The following is a 24,458-nucleotide window of genomic DNA, read 5'->3' as shown; positions in this document are numbered from 1 at the left end:
TTTTTAATAGTGGTGGTAGCTCATTTAAAAAGGAGCATTAAAATAAATGGGCTATTGCTGCCTGTTGGGAAACAATAGCCCTTGTGTGGAACTCCCTCTTGTGTGACATGATGAATGGGAATGCTGGCTACAATCCAGTTTCCATATTTAATGCCACTTAAGTGGAAATTCTTGATATGAGGGACAATTCTGGACAAAATGTCTCTTTCTAAAGTTGCCCTTTAACGTCAATTCTCAAAAAGCAATAAGAGATAATTATACAGGTATTTCTCTTCATAGCATGTAGAATTATAAGATCCAGTAGATTGCATTTCCCATTCTAACTCCATCACTATTAACACAGTATTAAAAACATGCACATTGTATGGACCAACCAGGGTTTAAAGTGCTGAACCTGTGTCATAAAGTTTCAAAGACTGAAAGCTGTAGTGTTTTAAAAAAAACGATGCCGTCACTGATTCCTCCTTGAATTTGTCAGATTCCTGTTTTCATTTGACTGAGACTGGGTTTCATTGGACCAGATCCTGTTTAATCCTCTGAGTATCAGGTGTCTTTTGCAGTTTACAGTAGAACTTTGTGAATGCAGTGAGAGATATACACCTTCTCAAACCTCAGTGTAGATTTTTGTCTCTGTGGTAAGGACCAAAATCTAGTCTATTCTCTCATGCTGCAAACATGTGAACCATCTAGGATACATGGAGGAAGTTGAATGAATGCATTCACAAAATAAAGTCCACTTGTTCACCAATTGTTGTTCTATTCCAATTACAAGCCTTTCCCAATTCCTTGAATAAGTGATCGACAATGTCTATGATAGTACTCATAGATACTGCCAAGTTCTACAAAAATGTTCCAGGACCCCTGATGGTTCTACAGATTTACACAATAAAAAGCTGAATCATAAACAGCAGGAAGTTTCCTTAAGCCTGTTGTGAAGTTTCTTGGGAAGTTTATTTATATTAACAAAGTATTTCCTGACAACGCAGTCCAGCACCGACATCATCAGAGTGCTCCCAGCTTCGCACATGCGCAGAACGGACTCTTGCTGTCAGTATGGTGCTGTGCGTGCGCAGTCTATGTCAGCACCCATCTTGCCAGGACTACTTCACGCATGCGTGCAAAAATGTCATCACGTACTGCAACGTCTGCTCGCCCCCCGCTTCACCGCCCACCAACCTGTCGGCCACTCGCTCCTCACCTTACCACTTCTCCCACCTGTCAGCCACTTGCTCCCCCCACCTCTGCTCTGCCTCTGCTCCCTCCTGCTTCAGGTCCCCACTTCCTCCTGCGATCGCCACCTCTCTTCCCCGCACAGGGGAGAGAGAGAGTGACAAGATCGGCAGGGAAGGGAGACTGCAAACGGGAGGAAGCAGGGAGCAAAAGCGGAAGGAAACTGGGAGCAGAGGGGAGGAAGCGACGAGGCAGGGAGCAAGTGGCCGACAGGTGGGGTGGGGGTGTGGTGAAGTGGGGACCGAGTGGCCGACTGGGGAGAAGTGGCGAGGCGTGGAGCGAGCAGCAAGCAGACAGGCATGGGAGGCAGCGGTGAAGAGAAAAGCGATGGCAGGAGGGAGTGGGGTACTGTTGAGGGTGGGATGGAGGTGGCAATCGCAGCCACTGTGGGGATTTGGGTTTCATTTGTTTTTCTTTTTGTGATAAATTGAGCAGCACCATCTTTACTACTGGCAGCTGCCGAAAATGTTGCAGACAGTGATGTTTAAGTGCATGAGGCTGCATTTGCATATGTGCAAGTACTGCACCTCTTAGTGGTTGCATTGTCAGAAAACGCAGCCTTACATTAAAGGTGCAAGTTGATTGTTGAAGATGATTATTCTAAGTTTGATCCCTGCTTGGCACTGAATTAGCTGATCTTAACCAGGGTGGCAGAAGGAAAGCTGTAGTTGGCAACGGCATATCTGGTTAGAGAGCAATTCAGCAATCTATATTAGAAACACGGAGGTGAAGATCAGGTTTGGTTGTGATGTCCTCCCCTGTCATGGTAAAATAGCATTCACTAGTAAAGCCCAAGGCAAAGTGGCAAGTTGGATCCAAAATTGGCTCGGAGGTGGGAAGCAAAGGGAATGGTTGATGGGTGTTTTTGTGACTGGAAGGCTGCTTCCAATGGGGTTTTGCAGGGCTCAGTACTAGGTCCTTGCTTTTTGTGGTATATATCAATGATTTGGACTTGAATGCAGGGGGTATGATTAAGAAGTTTGCAGACGATACAAATATTTGCCATGTGTTTGATAATGAATTGGAAAGCTATAGACTGCAGGAAGATATCAATGGACTATGATGAGACGCTGAGTAAATTGGGTCTATATTCTCTGGAGTTTAGAAGAATGAGAGGTGATCTCATTTCGGGCGGCACAGTGGCGCAGTGGTTAGCACCGCAGCCTCACAGCTCCAGCGACCCGGGTTCAATTCCGGGTACTGCCTGTGTGGAGTTTGCAAGTTCTCCCTGTGTCTGCGTGGGTTTCCTCCGGGTGCTCCGGTTTCCTCCCACATGCCAAAGACATGCCAGTTGATAGGTAAATTGGCCATTCTAAATTGTCCCTAGTATAGGTAGGTGGTAGGGACAGGTGGGGATGTGGTAGGAACATGGAATTAGTGTAGGATTAATATAAATGGATGGTTGATGGTTGGCACAGACTCGGTGGGCCGAAGGGCCTGTTTCAGTGCTGTATCTCTAAACTAAACTAAACTAAACTGAAACATACAAGATTCTGAGGGGACTTGACAGGGCAGATACTGAGGTTGTTTCCTGGTTGGGGAATCTAGAACATGGGGGCACAGTCTCAGCATAAGGGGCTGATCATTTAGGACAGAAATGAGGAGAAATTTCTTCTCTTAAAGGGTTGTGAATCTTCGGAATTCTCAATTCCAGACAGTTGTGGATGCTCCATCTATATTAGGAAAATGTAGTTGAAACTGAAAATCAGCCATGATCTAAGTGAATGGTGGAGCAGGCTCGGCGGGCCATGTGGTCTACTCCTGCTCCTATTTCTTATGTTCTTATGACTAGTCAGGTGGGTGGAACAGTGGCAAATGGAGCTTAGTCAAGGGAAGTTTGAGGTACTGCATTTGGGGAAGGCTAACAAGGCAACGGAATACACAATAAAGGGTAGGGTACTGAGAAGTGTAAAGGAACAGAGGGACCTTGGAGTGCATGTCCACAGAGCCCTGAAAGTGGCTGGACACACAGATAAGGTGGTCAAGAAGGCATATGTGATAGTTGGCTTTAGTAGCCAAGGCATAGGATATAAGAGCTGGAAGATTATGCTGGAACTGTAAAAAAAAACTAGTTAAACCACAGCTGGAGTACTGCATGCATTCTAATCACCGTACTATAGGAAAGATATGTTTGCATTCAAGAGGGTACAGAGGAGATTTACGAGGATGTTGCTTGAACTGGAGCAATTTAGTTATGAGGAAAGATTGGGTAGGCTAGGTTTTTTTTCTTCTGAGCAGAGGAATGCTGAGAAGCAACCTAATTAAAGTGTATAATATTATGAGGAGTCTAAATAGAATCGATAGGAAGGCTCTATTCCCCTTGGTTGAGGGTTCCATAATCAGGGGGCATAGATTTAGGGTAAGAGGTAGGAGGTTTAGAGAGGCTTCAAGGGGAAATTTATATACCCAGAAGGTGGTGGGGATCTGGAACTCACTGCCTGAAAGTGTGATAGAGGCAGAAACACTCATAACATTTAAAAATACTTGGATATGCACTTGAAGTGCTGTTACCTACAAAGCTACGGACCCAGAGCTGGAAAGTGAGATTAAGTTGGATGGCTGCTTGTCAACCTCTGCGGACAGAATGGCCTCCTTCTGTGCTGTAAATTTCTGATTGCTGTGATTCTCTCACATGAGTTAGCACTTAAAGGCGAACTGCTGGATAATGCCCAGCACCCATAGAGCCATGCCCCAGCAAGGAATCAATGCTGTCAGAGGAAATAGATGAGAAAATTGTCAAACGTGAAAAGCATGTTCAACTGTCCAAGATGATTGCCAGTCTTTCTCTTCCCTTACCCAACCTCTGTTTCAACATTGGTGGTGTTCTGCACTCTAAGCCTTGACCTTTAACTAGGATTAACAATTTAAATGCATTCTGTTGTAGTAATATATGCCCAAACATGTTTTGTAGAAGTCTGGTTGTCTCATCCACCTCACTGCATATCATAGTGACTCGACTATTAGCACCTAGAGCTGCTGTTTAAAAAAAATAAACCATTAATCTGCTTGAGGCAGAAGAGACGTTTTGAGAGCTGACTGGCTAAACATTTATATTAAGTGTTATAAATTTGTACCGTATCACCTGGAAAATTCTTCCACCCTGAGCAAATTGTCCCAGTTGGTAATTGCTATTAGAAAAGCACAGCATTCCATTCCTTTGCAAGTGCAGGGAACTGGCGGTTTTCAAAGGTTTTATAATGCCTGCTTCAGCAGGTGTCTCTCCTTTTTGGTAGGAATGATGTAATAGTCTCAATTATATTCAAATGAGAAAGGGAAGTAATACTGTAATGGGATGTGATGGCAATGCAAATTTACATCTCCATTAAAAGTTATGTTCAGTGGGAAATGTATTATCGGTGAGGACTAAAGCAAGAAAGAACTTGTATTTACATAGTGCCTTTCATGTCCTCAGGATGTCCCAAAGTGCTTTTCAGCCAATTAGGATAGGCTGGCAGAGACCATATGTTATCTATCTGCTTCTATTTAGCTTATCACAGATAGTTGGTTTGCCCATCCTAATTAGCACATTGTAAATTTTTGCTCTCTACTTGGAATGAGAACAAACTATTTGGCAAATCAGCCCTGCTGCTTCAGTCTCTATGTACCATTGGCTACCATACCTTCAGCCAGGTAGGCCTTAAGTTCCAGAATTTGTCTCTCCAAGCCCCTCCATCTCTTTCTCTGCTCCTCTAGGATTCTCTTTTAAAACCGATCTATTTGACCAAGATGTTGATGATGTGACCTAATGTGTCCTTCTTTGGCCTAGTGTAAATTTGTGTCTGCTCACACTCTTGTAAAGTGCCTTGGGGTGTTTTACTATGTTAAAAGCACAACACGCAAATTCTTGTTGTTGTCAACTCCATCCCACCCATTTGATCCCTTGAGGGAAAGTTCCATGCAAATATTGTCCAACTGTCATCCCATGCTATTTCACCAATGGCTGCATATCCACCAATGTGGAGGCAAGTGTGCCTCACCTCTCTAGGTACCCTGTCTTTCACACAAATCCGGGTACTGACTGAGATGCAGAAATTCCCAGCGTAGGGAGTTCCTGCCCATGTTTCTGCCCCAACACCACCGCCAACCATCATTTGCCTTGCTAAGGTAAATGGAGGTACTGCCCCCTTGCAAAGTAACCCAACACTGCGGAGATCTGGCACAACTAGGTCTCCACAGGTTTCCTGGGGGTTCATCTGGTCTTTTGCTCAAGGAACGTTGAAGCCAAGATATTTATCCATCATGATGTGCTGTTATTAGAAGGGATGATCTAGATCCTCCAGCAGCTGCTACACTGGTCAAATTGTGGCATGGTGGAGCTTGCACCTGCCTTAAGGATGAATTTTTGGCTTGAGGTCATTTAAATAATTTTGTCGCTACCTTGGCCTCTACTGGAAATGTCTAGAGATTGGTTGCAGCAGGCCTTAGAAGCTGATCACAGGTTTTCTAGACCTGCTGTTTCTATGGCAGAACTTAGCTAGAAATTAGCCATTTCAACATATGTCCTATTGACACTTAGAAAATGCAAATAAATCTATGGCATTGCTCACAGTAAGTCAGAAGATGCACTGATATTTAAGCTTTCTATTATGTAATGCAAAATATATTACTCTGCAACCAAAGTACAGATGTGCGTTCTGTTAAGGCTACAACATGTAATTGAGCTACTTTGTTATCTTTGTGTTGCTGTTTCTCTGTTCTTCTGCTTCTCTTGCTCTTTCACTTCTGTTCCATTTCTCTTCCTATCTCTTTTCTCCCCTCTCTCTGTCCATTTCTGCTTTTCTCTTTCAAATAGACAATGATGGGTGACAGGGTGGAGAGGGGAGCCACTGAGGGCTGCATGTTTCTGAGGTAGGTGTGGGGAAAATGCAGTCTGCCGTCTTCAGCAGCGTATCTTCCCATCTCCTACCCTAAATACCTCTTGCCTCACCCATACCGTCTAGTTCCTATCATTTTCCTTACCCCTTAGCCTTCCCAATAACCCTCCCTTCCCACCACCACTTCATTGCTATTCCCTTCCCTTTGGACAACTCTCAATGCTTTTTCCTGCCTTCCCTTCACACTCCAATCAATTCTGCTCCCCCTTATTGCTCCACCCAGTACTCCCTTGCCTCTTATTCCATATCTTCTCACCCACTATCCATTCTATCACCTGCAGTCAAACCCAAAGCCCTCCTAACCCTTCCAAATATTCCCCCTCTCCACTATGATCTCTTCACTTCTCCTATCCATTCTATCCCACCACATATTCCTAGGGATGTTTTGACCGGCCATTATCTTGTGTTTCCTAGCAGTTGACCATAGGGAATGTTGGTGGTGGTCTGGCAGCACAATATCAACCCACATGGTAAAAGAAATGCAAGCTCAGGTTTGTCTTAAGTGATAAAACATGGACATAAATGACAAATAAGACAAGTAAGGAAACTAACGTTGGGTCTACAGAAGGTGTAAATGCCAACATCAAAATCATGCTCAAAAATGTTGAGTCTGGAAGGCTGTAATGTACTTAATTGGAAAATGAGGTGCTGTTCCTTCAGCTTCATTTGAACACTGTCGAAAACGAAGGACAGAGGCTGAAATTTTAGGTCCGGGCGGAGGCCCCACCCACTGGCTAAAAGGTCAGTGGCGAGCCCACTTCTGCCGGGCCTGGGAGCCATGGATGATTTTATGTGGCCCAGGCCCTTAATTGACCTCTGTTACTATAGTTACATATAAACAGGATGACATGTCTTCAGGGCAGAGTTCAGACTAGGCAGAATCCCAGTCAGCTCAGCAATATTCCTTGTCATATAGAGGAGCTCTCTTTAAGATTATCTCAATTATATTGTCAGACTGATATCAAGTAACCACTTAATTTGCCTTTTTTTAAAAAAAGAAAAGTAATTAAATGTTGGTTGGAACAGTTGATAAGGCTCAGGTGGTGAAATTTGTGTCTGTCTTTATCCATCCTGTTCTTTATGAATCCTTTTCATCGCTCATTCTCAATCATATTGGCTCTGTTTCTTTACATTTTAAAATGTCTTTCTCTATTTTACCATAAGATCTTATCCACTGTTGCCCCTTAGCTTCCTTCCTTCCTTCCTGTCAGTCTCACTTCATATATACATCTTCTTGTCACAACTGTAGCCTATGGGATGCATCTATCCAGTGCAGTGCACAACTGCACTGGTGGTAGGATATGGATTCCCTTCTTGATCACCACAGAGGAAGTTCTTGATCTCATGTAGGACAGACTAAGGGTAGTACACTCCAAAGTTGAGGTGTTTCCCAGGAATTAGGGAGAAAAAAAAAAGTTGCTTTTTTTTGTGTAATTGGGGACTACTACAGCAGCTGCTCTATTGTGATATCACAAGTTGGTTAAGACTGGCAACAGAAAAGATTTGTCTAATCTATTCACATCTCTCTTGCTAATCAGTTGTCAAATATATCTTCAAAGTTGTTGCATTATAATATCCACAAAATTTACAATCACTTTGAAGAATGAAAACAGGCTTTCCCTGTCATTAACTTTAGTTCTTTAGTTTAGTGGAGATCAGCACACCAAAGTCAAGGCGCTTCTGATTTTCCAGCAATTAAAATCAAAAGCTGGAAAATCAGGAGTGTCGTTACTCTGCACGATGACCTCTGCACCTCATTTTATGATCACTTTTGTCAAGTAAGGCCGGTAATACCTTGCTTCCATTTTTGAAATAAGACTGCATATAGTGAAATTAAGGATTAATGTTTTTGACAGCAAAATTTGGTGATTTCAGGTGAAGCACAGTCATAGTCATTACACACAAAAAGAGGCCATTCAGCCCATTGAGTCCATGCTGACTCGCTGTAGAGCAATCCAATCAGTCCCATTCCCCTACTGTATTCCCATAGCTCTGCAAGTTTATTTCCCTCAAGTGCCCATCCAATTTCCTTTAGAAATCATTGATTGTCTCCGCTTCTATCACCCTCGTAGGCAGCGAGTTCCAGGTCGTTAACAGTCGCTGTGTACAAAATGTTCTTCCTCACATCCCCTGCATCTCTTGCCCCAAAACCTTAAATCTGTGTCCCCTAGTCCTTGTGCCATCAGCTAATCGGAATAGCTTTTCTTTCTCTACCTTATCTATACCTGTCATAATCTTGTACACCTCTATCAAATCTCCCCTCAATTTCCATGCTCCAAGGAGAAAACCCCAGCTTATCCAACCTGACCTTGTAGCTAAAATCCCTCATCCCTGGAACCATTCTGGTAAATCTCCTTTGCATCCTCTCAAGGACCCTCACATCCTTCCTAAAGTGTGGTGACCAGAACTGGACGCAATACTGTAATTGTGGCCTAACCAGAGCTTTATAAAGGTTTAGCACAACTTCCCTGCTTTTGTGCTCAATAGTGCTATAAAACCCAATATGTTTTGGTAACTATTACCTCAATATGTCCTGACACCTTCAAAGATCTATGCACATGAACCCCAGGTCCCTCTGTCTCTGTGCACTCTTTAGAACTGTGTGACATTTAGTCTATATTGCCTTTCTCGATCCCTTCTGCCAAAATGCATCAGTTCACACTTTTCTCTACTAAATCCATCTGCCATTCACCTGCCAATTCTGCTTGCCTATCTGTGTCCTGTTGCAGTCGATTGGTATCATCTTCACTGTCTGCCACACCTCTAGGTTTGCTATCATCGGCAAATTTTGAAATTTTACTCTGCATTCCAACATTGAAGTCAAAAAGCAGTGGTCCTAGCACTGACCCTTGGGGAACACCACTGTCTACCATCCTCCAGTCTGAAAATTAACCATTTACCACAACTTGCTGTTTTCTGTCCTTGAGTCAATTTTTTAACCCAAGCTGACACTGACCCTCCTATTCCATGACCTTCAATTTTGTTAATGAAGCCTTTTATGTGGTACTTTGTCAAACGCTTTCTTAAAATCCATATAAGCAAATTCCGTTGCTTTCCCTTCATCGACCTTTTCTGAAACTCCACCAAAAAATTCAATTAGATTAGTCCAGCTCAGTCTGTCTTTTACAAATCTGTGCTGGATCTCCTTAATTAACTCAAACCCGTTGATTTATTTTTCTCTGATTATTGTATATAAAATCGAACCCACCACTGATAATAAACTGACTGGCCTGTAGTTTTTAGCAATGTCCTTAACACCCTTTCTTGAATAAGGGTGTCACATGTGCCACTCTTCAATCCTCTGGCACCTCCCCCCTTCCAAGGGAAGATTGGAAGAGTATAGCAAGCCCTTCCTCTATCTCCACCCCTGTTTCCTTTATCTCCACCCCTACTTCCTTCCCCTCTCAATTTATTGTATTTGGCCTGGTTTCCATTTGAAGAATTCACCTGAAATTCTTCTTCAATGTAAATTGGACCCAAAATGAATACTAGGAGCTTACCAGCTGAAGTTGGCTTTGTAAAGAATAGGCTTTTTGAAATTTTTTAAACCTTTTTGCATAGTTTCATGTTACTTTTTTGATGTATTTGCTCCATGATTTTATTGGGTATTTCTAATGTTTGCACTTTGGCTTTTGCTCCCCACCAGTACCTTTCTTCCTTATTCTTGCATTGTGCTGGCTTTGAAATACAAAGAGGTGAGGGTGGGTATTTCTTTCAGATTCAGATGTACTTGAAGTACAGAATTGGAGTTTGTGAAAGGCCAGCAATGATCTATCATGCGTTTCAGCCACACCCATCATTCTTCTGGGATCTGCACCTGGACATACCAGAGATGTCCTGTCTCCTCCATCTCCAGTTCACAAGACAGGTTGTCATAGGACTGCTGTAAAATGATCTAGATATGACATATGGTAATGGGAAAGAAAAAGAACTTGCATATATAAAGTACCATTCACAACCTCAGGATGTCCCAAAGATTTTTTTTAAAATTCATGGGATGTGGGCGTCACTGGCTATGCCAGCATTTATTGCCCATCCCTAATTGCCCTTGAGAAGGTGGTGGTGGTGGTGGTGGTGGTGGTGAGCTGCCTTCTTGTACCACTGCAGTCCATATGAGGTAGGTACACCCACAGTGCTGTTAGGGAGTTCCAGGATTTTGACCCAGCGACAGTGAAGGAACGGCGATATAGTTCCAAGTCAGGATGGTGTGTGACTTGGATGGGAACGCAGGTGGTGGTGATCCCATGCATCTGCTGCTCTTGTCCTTCAAGGCGGTAGAGGTCGCAGCTTTGGAAGGTGCTGTCTAAGGAGCCTTGGTGCGTTGCTGCAGTGCATCTTGTAGATGGTACGCACTGTTGCCACTGTGCGTCGGTGGTGGAGGGAGTGAATGTTTGTGGATGGTGTGCCAATCAAGCGGGCTGCTTTGTCCTGGATGGTGTTGAGCTTCTTGAGTGTTATTGGAGCTGCATCCATCCAGGCAAGTGGAGAATATTCCATCACACTCCTGACTTGTACCTTGTAGATGGTTGACAGGCTTTGGGGAGTCAGGCGGTGAGTTACTCACCGCAGGATTCCTAGCCTCTGACCTGCTCTTGTAGCCACAGTATTTATACGGCTACTCCAGTTCAGTTTCTGGTCAATGGTAGCCCCTAGGATGTTGATAGTGGGGGTTTCAGCAATGGTAATGCCATTGAATGTCAAGGGGAGATGGTTAGATTCTCTCTTGTTGGAGATGGTCATTGCCTGGCACTTGTGTGGCGCGAATGTTACTTGCCACTTATCAGCCCAAGCCTGGATATTGTCCAGGTCTTGCTGCATTTCTACACGGACTACTTCAGTATTTGAGGAGTCGTAAATGGTGCTGAACATTGTGCAATCATCAGAGAACATTCCCACTTCTGACCTTATGATTGAAGGAAGGTCATTGATGAAGCAGCTGAAGATGGTTGGGCCTAGGACACTACCCTGAGGAACTCCTGCAGTGATGTCCTGGAGCTCAGACGATCGACCTCCAACAACCACAGCCATCTTCCTTTGTGCTAGGTATGACTCTAACCAGCAGAGAGTTTTCCCCCGATTCCCATTGACTCCAGTTTTGCGAGGGCTCCTTGATGCCATACTCGGTCAAATGCTGCCTTGATGTCAAGGGCAGTCACTCTCACCTCACCTCTTGAGTTCAGCTCTTTTGTCCATGTTTGAACCAAGGCTGTAATGAGGTCAGGTGCTGAGTAGCCCTGGCAGAACCCAAACTGGTTATCACTGAGCAGTTTATTGCTAAGCAAGTGCTGCTTGATGGCACTGTTGATAACACCTTCCATCACTTTGCTGATGATTGAGAATGGACTGATGGGGCGGTAATTGGCCGCGTTGGACTTGTCCTGCTTTTTGTGTACAGGACAAACCTGGGCAATTTTCCACATTGCTGGGTAGATGCCAGTGTTGTAGCTATACTGGAACAGCTTGACTAGGGGTGTGGCAAGTTCTGGAGCACAGGTCTTCAGTACTATTGCCGGAATATTGTCAGGACCCATAGCCTTTGCAGTATCCAGTGCCTGCGGTCATTTCTCGATATCACGCGGATTGAATCGAATTGGCTGAAGACTGGCATTTGTGATGCTGGGGACTTCAGGAGGGGGCTGAGATGGATCATCAACTTGGCACTTCTGGCTGAAGATTGTTGCAAATGCTTCTGCCTTATCTTTCACACTGATGTGCTGGGCTCCTCCATCATTGAGGATATAGGGATATTTGTGGAGCCGCCACCTCCAGTTAGTTGTTTAATTGTCCATCACCATTCACGGCTGGATGTGGCAGAGTTTAGATCTGATCTGTTGGTTATGGTATCGCTTGGCTCTGTCTGTTGCATGCTGCTTATGCAGTTTGGCATGCAAGTAGTCCTGGGTTGTAGCTTCACCAGGTTGACACCTCATTTTGAGGTATGCCTGGTGCTGCTCATGGCATGTCCTCCTGCACTCTTCATTGAACCAGGGTTGGTCTCCTGGCTTGATGGTAATGGTAGAGTGGGGGCTATGCCAGGCCATGAGGTTACAGATTGTGGTTGCGTACAGTTCTGCTGCTGCTGATGGCCCACAGCGCCTCATGGATGCCCAGTTTTGCATTGCTGGATCTGTTCGAAATCTATCCCATTTAGCACGATGATAGTGCCACATAACACGATGGACGGTATCCTCAATGTGAAGGCAGGACTTCGTCTCCACAAGGACTGCGTGGTGGTCACTCCTACCAATACAGTCATGGACAGATGCATCTGCGGCAGGCAGATTGGTGAGGACGAGGTCAAATATGTTTTTCCCTTGTGTTGGTTCCCCCACCACCTGCCGCAGACCCAGTCTAGCAGCTATGTCCTTTAGTACTCGGCTAGCTCGGTCAGTAGTGGTGCTACCAAGCCACTCTTGGTGATGGACATTGAAGTCCCCCACCCAGAGTACATTTTGTGCCCTTGCCATCCTCAGTGCTTCCTCCAAGTGGTGTTCAACATGGAGGAGTACTGACTCATCAGCTGAGGGAGAGCGGTAGGTGGTAATCAGTAGGAGGTCACCTTGCCCATGTTTGACCTGATGCCATGAGACTTCATGGGGTCCGGAATCAATGTTGAGGACTCCCAGGGCAACTCCCTCCCTACTGTAGACCACTGTCCCGCCACCTCTGGTGTGGGACAGGACATACCCAGGGATAGTGATTGCAGTGTCTGAGACGTTGTCTGTAAGGTATGATTCCATGAGTATGACTATGTCAGGCTGTTGCTTGACTAGTCTGTGGGACAGCTCTCCCAACTTTGACACAAGCCCCCAGATGTTAGTAAGGAGGACTTTGCAGGGTCGACAGGACTGGGTTTGCCATTGTCGTTTCCGGTGCCTAGGTTGATGCTGGGTGGTCCGTCCGGTTTCATTCCTTTTTATTGACTTTGTAGCGGTGCAATTGAGTGGCTTGCTGGGCCATTTCAGAGGACAGGTAAGAGTTAACCACATTGCTGAGAGTCTGGAATCACATGTAGTCCAGACCAGGTAAGGACAGCAGATTTCCTTCCCTAAAAGACATTAGTGAACCAGATGGGTTTGGATTTGAACCCATGTCCCCAGATCAATACCCGGGTCTCTGGGTTACTAGTCCAGTGATAATACCACTAGGCCACCGCCTCCTTGAATTCACAGCCAAGTACTTTTGTAGTGGGGTCACTGTTAGGATATCAGGAAATGCTACCACCGATTTGTGCACTGCAAGGTCCTACAGACAGCGATAACATAATTTACCAGTTGATCTTTTTTTGCTAGTATTTGTTGAGGGATGAATATTGGCTAGGGTAGCAGAGAAACTTACTTGTGCTTCTTCAAAAAGTGCCATGGATCTATTACACCCCCCTGAGGGAGCAAGTGAGGCCTTCAATGAGCATCTCATCCAAAGGATGGCATAGCTGACAGCACTGCACTCCTTCAGCACTGCACTGAAGTGTCAGCCTAGATTATGCACTCAGGCCCCACGACTTTCTGACTTCGATGTGAATGTGCTGCGCTGAGCCAAGGCTTACGGTTCTAAGCTCTTCCCATTGATATGAAGGTTACTAGGACCATGCTGATGGTCTTGGTATCCAGCTTTGCTATTGTCATAATGACAGAAAATGTGCTGTATAGTTCATTGTTGGAAAGAAAGATGACGCGTTTATATAGTGTCTTTCATGACCTCAGGCCATCCCAAAGTGCTTTACATCCAGTGAAGTATTTTATTACGTGATTTCAATCCAGCCTTCCATATTTGGGTGGATGTATTCAACGGTTGTCATCAGTGCTTGGTAGAATATCCTGGAAATGACATTGAACAGTGGCATGGCCTGTCAGCATATTTCTCATCTTCGCACCGCCCCCCATCTACCTGCATTTGGACAGAACAGAAGCAGCAATTAATATCAACAACTGAAGTGAAATAACTGGCGTATAATTTTCTGGCTTATCCTTGTCTCTTTCTTGAAGGAGGGAGCCACTTCTGCAACAAGACCTGGACAATATCCAGGCTTGGGCTGATAAGTGGCAAGTAACATTTGCGCCACACAAGTGCCAGGCAATGACCATCTCCAACAAGAGAGAATCTGACCATCTCCCCTTGACATTCAATGGCATTACCATGGTTGAATCCCCTACTATCAACATCCTAGGGGCTAGTATTGACCAGAAACTGAACTGGAGTAGCCATATAAATACTTTGGCTACAAGAGCAGATCAGAGGCTAGGAATCCTGCGGCGAGTAACTCAACTCCTAACTCCCCAAAGCCTGCCAACCATCTGCAAGGCACAAGTCAGGAGTGTGATGGAATACACTCCACTTGCCTGGATGGGTGCAGCTCCAATAACACTCAAGAAGCTCAACACCATCCAGGACACAGCAGTCTGCTTGATTGGCACCCCATCTACAAACATTCACTCCCTCCACCACCGATGCACAGTCGCAGCAGTGTGTACCATCTACAAGATGCACTGCAACAATGCACCAAAGCTGCTTAGACAGCACCTTCCAAACCCAAGACCTCTATCAGCTAGAAGGACAAGAGCAGCAAATGCATGGGAACACCACCACCTGCAAGTTCCCCTCCAAGTCACACACCATCCCGATTTGGAACTATATCGCCGTTCCTTCACTGTCGCGGGGTCAAAATCCTGGAACTCCCTTCCTAACAGCACTGTGGGTGTACCTACCTCCCATGGACCGCAGCGGTTCAAGAAGGCCACTCACCACCACCTTCTCAAGGGCAATTAGGGATGGGCAATAAATGCTGGCCTAGCCAGCGAAGCCCACATCCCATGAATGAATAAAAAAAACCTTTGTCTTCTAGCATAACTTTACCTTTCGTAGAATTCTGGAAAATTATAGTCCAAGCTTCCATTATATCATTCCATGTTTCCCTCATGTTGCTCAGCTGATAACTGTCAGATCCTACTGTTACATCTATCTTAAGTTTGAGTGTTTTCATACCATCTGTCTTTGAAGATGCAGTAAAGAGGACAAAGTTTGTATGGAGGTGCTGTGGATAGTATTAGAATGAATATAGAATTAGTATTAGACGGTTCAGAGAAATTGATATACTGGAAAATTTAAAACAAACACAGGGAAACTACTTTTAAAGAACAATGAGGGCATGAGCGCCATGAAAAAAATTGTCAGTTTTCCCTTTTGCTTCTTTATAATTACTCAACGTTATGACATGCATTGTGTAATTGTGTTAAAAAGCATAATTGAATCACTTGAATTATTCTGATGGCTTCATTACAATGAAAATAATACATTGTCCTTCTGGCTCTTCTCCAACTGCAAACAAAAAATGGGTATGCCAAACACTTTTTTTTCTTGAATCCAGTGTGCCTTTAAAGACGAGCCAAGGCCAAAATGTGATTTATGGCAGGTCATATTATACTTAATAATTGAATAATGAGACAAATTTTGCCAACAGCCTAATGGTGTATGAACATTTATTTAATAGCAATCATAATATTATCGAGTTCAGCATTATGTTTGAAAGCGAGAAACACTTACTAAGATTCTAGATTTAGGTAAGGCTGACTTCAATGAGATGAGACAGACTGTCCACAGTAAACTGGCCAAATCTGTTCATGGGTAAAAGGACAGAAGATCAGAATGAGGTGTTCGAAATAGAATTTGTGATATAGAACGAGCTTTTTCCCCTAGGAGTCAAGAGCTCTACTTGCCAGAAAAAACAGGAATGATTACAAAAGAATTGAAGGACCACATAAAACTTTTTTTAAAATATACAAAAATGCAAAAATTAGTACACACCCTGGTGAATGGGAAACAACAAAAAAGTGACAAAACATAATAGCTACAAAAAAGGGAGTAAGAAAAGAAATTTACAAGGGATATCAAAATCAACACAAAACACTTTTACAATTATTTTAGGAAAAAGAGGATAGTCGGGAGCAACAGTTGGCCTCCTTTAATTGGCCTTAAGTGGCCCTTAAGCACTTGGATTGGCTACCCGCTACATGTGGGCGGATCGTCCTTCCGCGCTCCCCATCGCATCTCCGCTAAAGTGGCTTGGGGCAGGATAGAGCCGAGCAACCGGCACACAGGTCAGTAGTGCTATTTTTAACACTCACCAGCCTCTGCTTCCAGCCCTAGCAGGGCCTTAAAATCAAGCCCAGAGTGTCTAAAGACCATGAAAATTTCCAGCTGATCAGAGAAAACCAACATGGATTTGTAAAAGATAGTTCATGTCTGACAACCTTGATAGAATTTTTTGAAGTGGTGACAAAATCACGGACAGGGCCGTGTCTATGAATGTTATTCATATGGACTTCCAGAAGGCATTTGATAAAGTCCCTTGTAAAAGCCTGTTAGCTAAAGTTGCCATGGAACTGAAGCAAAATTATTGACCGGGTTAGGAAATTGGATGGCAAGTGTCATGCTGGGCCCCCACCTGCCAAGAATGAGGCATATAAATTTCACCATCTGGACATTAAATTTCAAATTGTTGCTGGGAAAAAGAAAAGACCTGTTGCAAGGGCTGCCAGACACATCAGTTCTGATATAAAAGCAAAATACTGCGGATGCTAGAAATCTGAAATAAAAACAAGAAATGCTGGAACCACTCAGCAGGTCTGGCAGCATCTGTGGAAAGAGAAGCAGAGTTAACGTTTCGGGTCAGTGACCTGATGAAGGGTCACTGACCCGAAACGTTAACTCTGCTTCTCTTTCCACAGATGCTGCCAGACCTGCTGAGTGGTTCCAGCATTTCTTGTTTTTACATCAGTTCTGATGAAAGGTCACTGACCTGAAACGTTAACTTTGCTTCTCTCTCTACAGATGCTGCCAGACCTGCTGAGTATTTCCAGCATTTTTGTTTTTATTTCAGATTTCCAACATCTGCAGTATTTTGCTTTTATTATCTTGGCTGGAGGACATTTGCATACCAATAGGGACAAGAGAGATTACTTCACTTATCCTAAAATAGACTTTGATCACCAGGTATTGTGTGTAAGAGGAGACATTCCAGGGTCTGCTAGGACAAGAAAATCCACAAACACAGAAGTGGTTACACCAGTTGGTCACATGATTAATCTGCTGGCCAACATGGGCAGTTTTTGAATTATACAGAGTTTGAAATTAGAGAGACTGGTTGCTCCTGGACTGAGAAGACCTCTGCTGTCTGCTCTTGTATTTTTCTCACAAGCCTCTGGACCCACTGAATTCATGTGAACCACAAGAGAGAAAAGTCTCCTACATCGAACAAGGTTTAAGAAGAATACTGGGCCCCAACAAAAAGCAAGACCTACCTACAATCAAGGACTCTACAGCGAGCTCAAAGAACAGTAACTGAAGGTTATTGCGGAAAATAAAAGCTCATGGTGTAGGAGATAACATATTAGCATAGATAGAAGATTGGCTAGCTAACAGGAAACAGTAGGCATAAATGGGTCATTTTCTGGTTGGCAAGAGGTGGTGTGCCACAGGGGTCTGTGCTGGGGCCTCAATTTTTTACAATTTATATAAATGACTTAGATGAAGGGACCGAAGGTATGGTTGCTAAATTTGCTGATGACACAAAGATAGGTAGGAAAGTAACTTGTGAAGAGGACATAAGGGGGCTACAAGGTTAAGTGAGTGGGAAAAGACCTGGCAAATTGAGTATAGTGTGGAAAAGTGTGAAATTGTCCACTTTGGCGGGTACAATAGAAATTATCTATTATTATCTAAATGGTGAGAGATTGCAGAACTCTGAGATGCAGAAGGATCTGGCTGTTCTAGTGCATGAATCGCAAAAGGTTAGTGTGCAGGTACAGCACATAATTAGGAAAGCTAATAGAATATTATTGTTTATCGCAAGGGGAATTGAATACAAAAGTAGGGAGGTTATGCTTCAGCTACACAGGGCATTGGTGAGACCACATCTGGAGTACTGTGTACAGTACTGGTCTCATTATTTAAGGAAGGATGTAAATGCGTTGGAGGCAGTGCAGAGAAGGTTTACTAGACTAAAACCTGGAATAGGCAGTTTGTCTTACAAGGAAAGATTGGACAGGCTAGGCTTGTATCCGCTGGAATTTAGAAGAGTAAGAGGCGATTTGATTGAAACATAAAAGATCCTGAGGGGTCTTGACAGGGTGGATTCTCCCTTGTGGGTGAATTTCGAACTAGGGGGTCACTGTTTAAAATAAGGGGTCACCCATTTAAGACAGAGATGAAGAGAAATTTTTTCTCTCAGAGGGTCGTGAGTCTTTGGAATTCTCTTCCTCAAAAGGCGGTGGAAGCAGAGTCTTTGAATATTTTAAAGCCAGATGTAGATAGATTCTTGATAAGCAAGGGGTTGGAAGGTTATCGGGGGTAGGTGGAAATGTGGAGTAATCAGTTCAGCCATGAACTTATTGAATGGCGGAGCAGGTTCGAAGGGCCGAGTGGCCTACTCCTAGTTCGTATGTAATCAAAACCATCTTCAGATATTGCCTCAAACTTTTCCACTTTATTTCTTCTGCTCTTTTCTGTCTCTATCTGCATGTGTGTATCGCATATGCATGCTAGCGTGGGTGCGTCGCGTATCTGTAGGCGTTAACTGAATTAGATTTTAAGTTTAATAAAGTTCAACCTTTCTTCTTTAAACCTAAGAAAACCTGTTTGGCTGGTTTCTTTGCCTGACAATTGGAAAACAGTGAACAAGGATTCACCAAGGGGGAGCTAAAACACAGTGTGTTTAAAATTAAACCCAGTTACGGTAAGACCAGGTGAAGGCTGTGAGGGAAACTCTAGACCCCTTTTTCACCTGGTCGTAACACAAGCAACAGAGAGTAGGGATTTTGGCCAGGTACTCGAATTGTCAATAATGGTGTTCCACAGGGATCTGTATTGTGGCCTCAACTGTTCATTATATTAACAACTTAGATGATTGGAAAGAGAGCTACCTACCGAAGTTTGCTGATAAGACAATGATGGGCAGCATTGTGAGCAGTATAGATGGAAGCATAAAATTACAAAGACATAATAGATTAAGTGAAAGGGAAGAACTGTGGCCAATGGATTTCAGTGTAGGCAAGTGTGATGTCATCTACCTTGGACCTCAAAGGATAGATCAGAGTGCTTTCTAAATATTAAAATGCTAGAAATGATGGAGGTCCAAAGAGATGTAGGAGGTCCATGTACATGGATCATTAAAATATCACGGACAGGTACAGAAAATCAGAAAGGCTAATAGAATGTTGGGTTTTTTATATAGAGGACTCGAATACAAGGGAGTAGAAGTTATGATATGACTATACTAAGACCTGGTTGGACCACACCTGGAGTACTGTGTTCATTTTTGCCGCCACAGCTTAGAAAGGATGGAAAGAGGGTATACAGTGTAGTTTTACCAGAATGATACCTGGACTCCAAGGGTTACATTACAAGGAGTGATTACACAAACTAAGGTTGTATTTGATCTAAGTTTTCAAGATATTAAGGGGAACCGATAGGATAGATGGAGAGAAACGATTTGTGCTAGTTGGGAGTCTAGGACTAGGGAAGCCTAAAAATCAGAGCCAGACCTTTTGGGGTGAAGTTAGGAATCACCTACACATGCACAGGACAGTAGAAATTTGGAACTCTGTTCTGCAAATGGCAGTTGATGCTCGGTCAATTGTTAATTTTAAATCTGAGATTGATATATTTTTGTTAACCAAAGTTATTAAGGGATATGGGGAAAATGTGGGTATATGGAGCTAGGATGTAGATCAGCCATGAATTTACAGTCCCAAGAAGGTAAATGCCTACTCCTGTTTCTATGATTTTGTTCCAAAGGTTCTCAGTGTGACTTTAATGCCTGTTGCAGACAGGGGGGAAATGATGGGGATGATTTCTGCTTTTCACCTCTCAACTGACTGAAGACAGTGTTTTTATTAGAATTGTGTTTTAACCCTTGGGTGTTTTAATGGTCAATAGGCAGACAAATGGCAGGTTTTCTCATAGGTTTAAAGAAATATAAATATTTATTAAACAATACCTGAAAATATTCACAACTTCACCCACTCTCTCACTAACATGCACACACACAAAAGATAGAAATTAAGATGGCATGCATTCAGGTCTGATGGTGTTAACAAAGAGTTTGTTGTGCAACCTTGTTTGCTTCCCCACGGGGAAGATTCAGAAATGGTGCAGGCCTGTTTTTTCTCTTTCCTGGTTCGCTGATAAACTTTGAAAAGTTTCAGGTGGATGGTGCAGACTTCTTTGGTTAAATCTCAGTCACAATTCAATGACAGAAATCTTGTTACAGTTGTTCAGGTAGGGAGTTTCAAGGTCACCCTTCGTCTCTGGCTCTGGGTAATTTAATGGTATTCTGGCAGGGTTCTCCTTCTTGCTGGATGGGTATCTCTTCCTTCTGGCTTTCTGGCATAAAAAATGTCTTTTATGAAAAAATTCCTTATCAGAGACTTGGTTTCTGTAAGGTGACCCAAGTTTCTCTCCCATTGTGTTTCTCCCATAAATGGTGTCTACTAGTGTGCCAATTGTTAAGACAATGGTTTTGAATGTTGCTCACCTCTATGCCATCTTCATAAAGTGGTGCTCTTTCACACCCGTTATCCTGAGTTTGATTCTGGAGTCTCCATGTCTTCCAAGTCATTGTTAGCCCAACTTGTTGAAGAGAGGTAGCCATTAACATTTGTCATGAAAACCCCACCTGCCAAGAATGAGGCATATTAATTTTGTCATTAAAAACATTAATTTTAAACTGTTGCGGGACTGAAAAGATGACTTATTTAAAGAGATCACAGCAGTGGCTGGAAACATTTGCATTCTAAGAGACAGTTGCCTGGAGAAGCCAATGGAGCTTCTCCTTGATCCAATTAACCCAAAAATTTGGATTTTGTTCACCAGACATTGAATGTGTAAAAAGCCAGCATTCCATCTCCCCCCACTCCCCCCCCCCCCCCCCACCCCCATCCACACTGAGGGTGTCTGCTAAGATGCAGAATCCTCAAAAACACAGGAGAGTTTGTTTTAAAAAAGCTGTTCACATGACTAACCTGCTGGCCTAGGTTTGGTTTTGAATTGTGTTCACAGAACAGTTTGAGTCAGACTGCAGTTTGAAGTTCACAGAGAAGGAAGGTCTCTCTCTCTCTCTCACTCACACACACACACACACACACACACACACACACACTCTCACTCACACACACACACGCTCTCTCACTCACACACACACACACGCTCTCTCACTCACACACACTCTCTCACTCACACACACACACACACACACACACACACAAAGACAGGGGCTCATGGAATGAAACTAAGCCTCAAGACAGAAAACCATCAAAACAAGTTTGAAAGTGCACTGGGCCCCAATGAGATGGCAAGATTGAACTGCAATCAAAGACTTTACATCAAACTCAAAAGACCGTCAATGAACTCCAGCTATTGCTTCAAACCTTTTCCCTTCATTCTTTCCCCTTTTCTGTCTCTATCTGCATGTGTGTTTATCGTGTATGCATGCTAGTGTGGTCGCGTCGCACATTTTTAGTAGTTTTAACTGAATTAGAGTTTTAAGGTTAATAAACCTTGTTTAAATCTAAGAAAACCTGTCTGGTTGATTTCTTTCCATTACAATTGGAGAGCAATGAATCAGAATTCACTGAGGGGATGCTAAAATCACGGTGTTTTTAAAAATTAATCCCTGTTAACGGCCAAACCAGGAAAAGGCTGAGGGAACACCTAGACCCTTTTCTCACCTGGTTGTAACGCATTGAAGGGCTATTTACATTTCTAATGCTTTCTTCAACACTTGACCGGACATGGCGATTGGTTTAGGGTTCTAGCAATTACCATATGTATTTGCAATACAGGAGAGGTCACCTGACCTCTTACTCCATTTTGTTTTGCAGCAAAAGGTGTCCGTTTTGAGTTCAATTCATCAGTTCATGTTATAGTCCATAATTTCTCCTACCATGAGTGTGACATGCCAGGAAAAATTAAAAGGAGATCATTATTTACTTTTGGTCGCTTGCAGAATTTCAGCACGATGTTTGAATCTCCAAATCAAGCTGCTAACAAATCTATTTCTGTTTGCCCTGTACTGGGAGAGAGAGTGCACCTCACTTGGACAACTCCGAAGACCCTAGGCTGGATTTTCAAAGCCCGATGGGAGTGGAACTGAAGTTGGAATTTCCCATTACTGGCTGGCATGTTTCACCCCCAAGACATCTTTAAATAGGCTGGGTTGGAGGTGGAATGGCTGCCTACAAGCAAAGGGTAGCCAATAAAGGTAATTAAGGGCCGATTAAGGCCCCTCTCCCGTGAAATTCCACTTGGCAGGTGGGCCCCCTCCGGTGGCAAAAACACGACCAGTGAGATAAGGCAGCCTCACTGCAACAGGTCGGGTGGCCAGCATTCCAATGGACTTTTTAAATGCCCCCCTCCCCTGCAGCCACCATTCTTTCCCAATCTCTACAGGAATGGCTCATGTTTATTAATTTAGAAAGCTGTATCTACAATATTTTTAGTCCAGTTTGTTTTGAGAGGTAACTGAACACTGCTTTCAGGAGTTAATCAATACTGATAAATTAGAAAACAGCAATAGCTATGAAGCACTTAGGACTGTGTGCTTAGAGTTGAGTATGAAGCACGTGCCCCCGCCCCCCCCCCCCCCACCGCCATGCTCAGCTCCCAGCACGTGGGCCCCCGCACTCAACCTGTAGCACATAACTTGCAATGGCCAATGCTCAGCTCCCAGTTCTCAGCTCCCAAAGCTCATGACTCTGCTACCAATGTTCCACTACCAAGCTGCAAGTATTAATTCTTAAACCTGTCTACATGACGGAAATGTGAAGAGTGAACTTTATAACCAATAAAAGTGACATGGATATCAAACTGAATTATTCATATGGAGCTGTTAATTTTCCAGAATGACATACTATGAAATAGATTATATTTTTAAACTAGCATGAATGACTCTGACTCCTTGGGAGTTTTGTGCGCCAAAGCTGTTTTATAAATGAAGCTTTTGTTAATGTAGGCAAACAGCTGTTTTTCAAAAATAAGTTTCCTGGGTGGCTGTACCACGGAATGTGGCACAGGGTTTCAACCCCATGAGTTTCCGATTTAAGCTGTGCATTCATACGAATGCAGTTAGTCGAAGCCAGGTTCTCACCCATGGAAAAATCAGAGGAAGTGTCAGTCACAGGCTGCTCTTGTACACCTTTTTGATCATGAGTTTTGGAGCGCATTAATGGGAGCCTCCTAACAGATTACATCAGACCGTCTTGAACCCCAGGTTCAAGAGTGTGAAGTATGGTGGCCAAGAAAAGTTAGTGGAAAGAAATACCTTGAAAAGGAGGACTTGAAAGAGTTTCATAAGTCCTACAAATTCCTTATGTTTGTGGTTTAGTTCCCACATCACCTTACTCAAAATTTGTAAACTAGACCCTTCTCTGGTCACTACCAATGTTAGCATTCTCCCAACACAAGGAGGCCTTGAGTGGTTGACCCTGTCATTTCCATTCTCACTGTGTTGCAACATGTTTGGCATTCACACTTTCACCCCGATTTTAACTCTGGGCGTGATTTGGATTGAGAGTCTGCCCTCCCATTTATTTTGGGAATCGGGTAGTCCGCTCATGTAAGGCGTGTCATTTCCAGCAGACCCCCTGAGGTTTATTTAAAGTGTGAATGCACCTCCTAAAGTGAGGTTGCATTCTCTGCTTTCATTTTGGGCTCAACAGTGCTGGAAACTGTTGTGGCCGTACAGATAAATTGGAGGGCTTACCTGCCTGTCCCCTTCCCAACTACGCGCCCCCCCCCCCCTGCAATACCAACACAGTTCCTGCTGCCACCCTATAGGTTTTGGTGGAAGGGCAAGTTGGGCATACTGTTTCCCAGCAGTAGGGGCATCACAAGGACTTAGACAGTGGTTACTAAACAGGGCCACTGTCACCAGCATCAATGACCTCAAGAGCAGCAAGAGTGAGTACAACTCTTCGTGTCTTCAGCTATCTCAGTAGCACCTCACAACGCTCCTTTCATCCCTTCCCCCACCCCACCTCCCTAAGCATCTCGTGTTGACTGTTGAGTTTAATGTGGAAGGTGACCTATTACTCAGGCCTGGGGAACAGGTTGTCGGTGACCTGTTTAATGCAGCTATGTACTGCAGACGGGGAGATATAGCTGATGTACCCTGTAGTAGATGGAAAGAAGACAGTGGCAAAGTTAAAACTTGTGGTACCTTTCACAGCCATTGGCAAAGCATGATTCACCTGATCCAGGAGGCAGCAGAAATACACAATTAGGAACAGGTGTAGGCCATTCGGCCTCTCGAGCCTGCTCCGCCATTTGTTAAGATCATGGCTAATCTGATTGTGGCCTTAA

The 24,458-nt window shown here is 43.8% G+C and overlaps 1 protein-coding gene across 6 annotated transcripts in view; it reads left to right on the top strand.

Moving 5' to 3' along the window:
• Positions 1 to 24,458, top strand: part of LOC137370152 (neurocalcin-delta) — a 382,023-nt gene that overhangs the window by 287,303 nt on the left and 70,262 nt on the right. The window contains exon 1 of one of the 6 annotated variants that reach the window (XM_068032386.1): positions 16,113 to 16,198. The exons of the other annotated variants lie outside the window; for them this stretch is intronic. The gene's annotated coding sequence lies outside the window, so the exon portion shown is untranslated. Of the gene's footprint in view, positions 1 to 16,112; positions 16,199 to 24,458 lie in introns of those variants that run through there. 6 annotated transcript variants of the gene reach the window in all.

This window comes from Heterodontus francisci, chromosome 5 (assembly GCF_036365525.1).
Source record: "Heterodontus francisci isolate sHetFra1 chromosome 5, sHetFra1.hap1, whole genome shotgun sequence".
In the NCBI taxonomy this organism is placed as follows: Eukaryota; Metazoa; Chordata; class Chondrichthyes; order Heterodontiformes; family Heterodontidae; genus Heterodontus; species Heterodontus francisci.
Note: the sequence above shows the minus strand (reverse complement) of the source record. Positions and strands in the feature narration are given on the sequence as shown.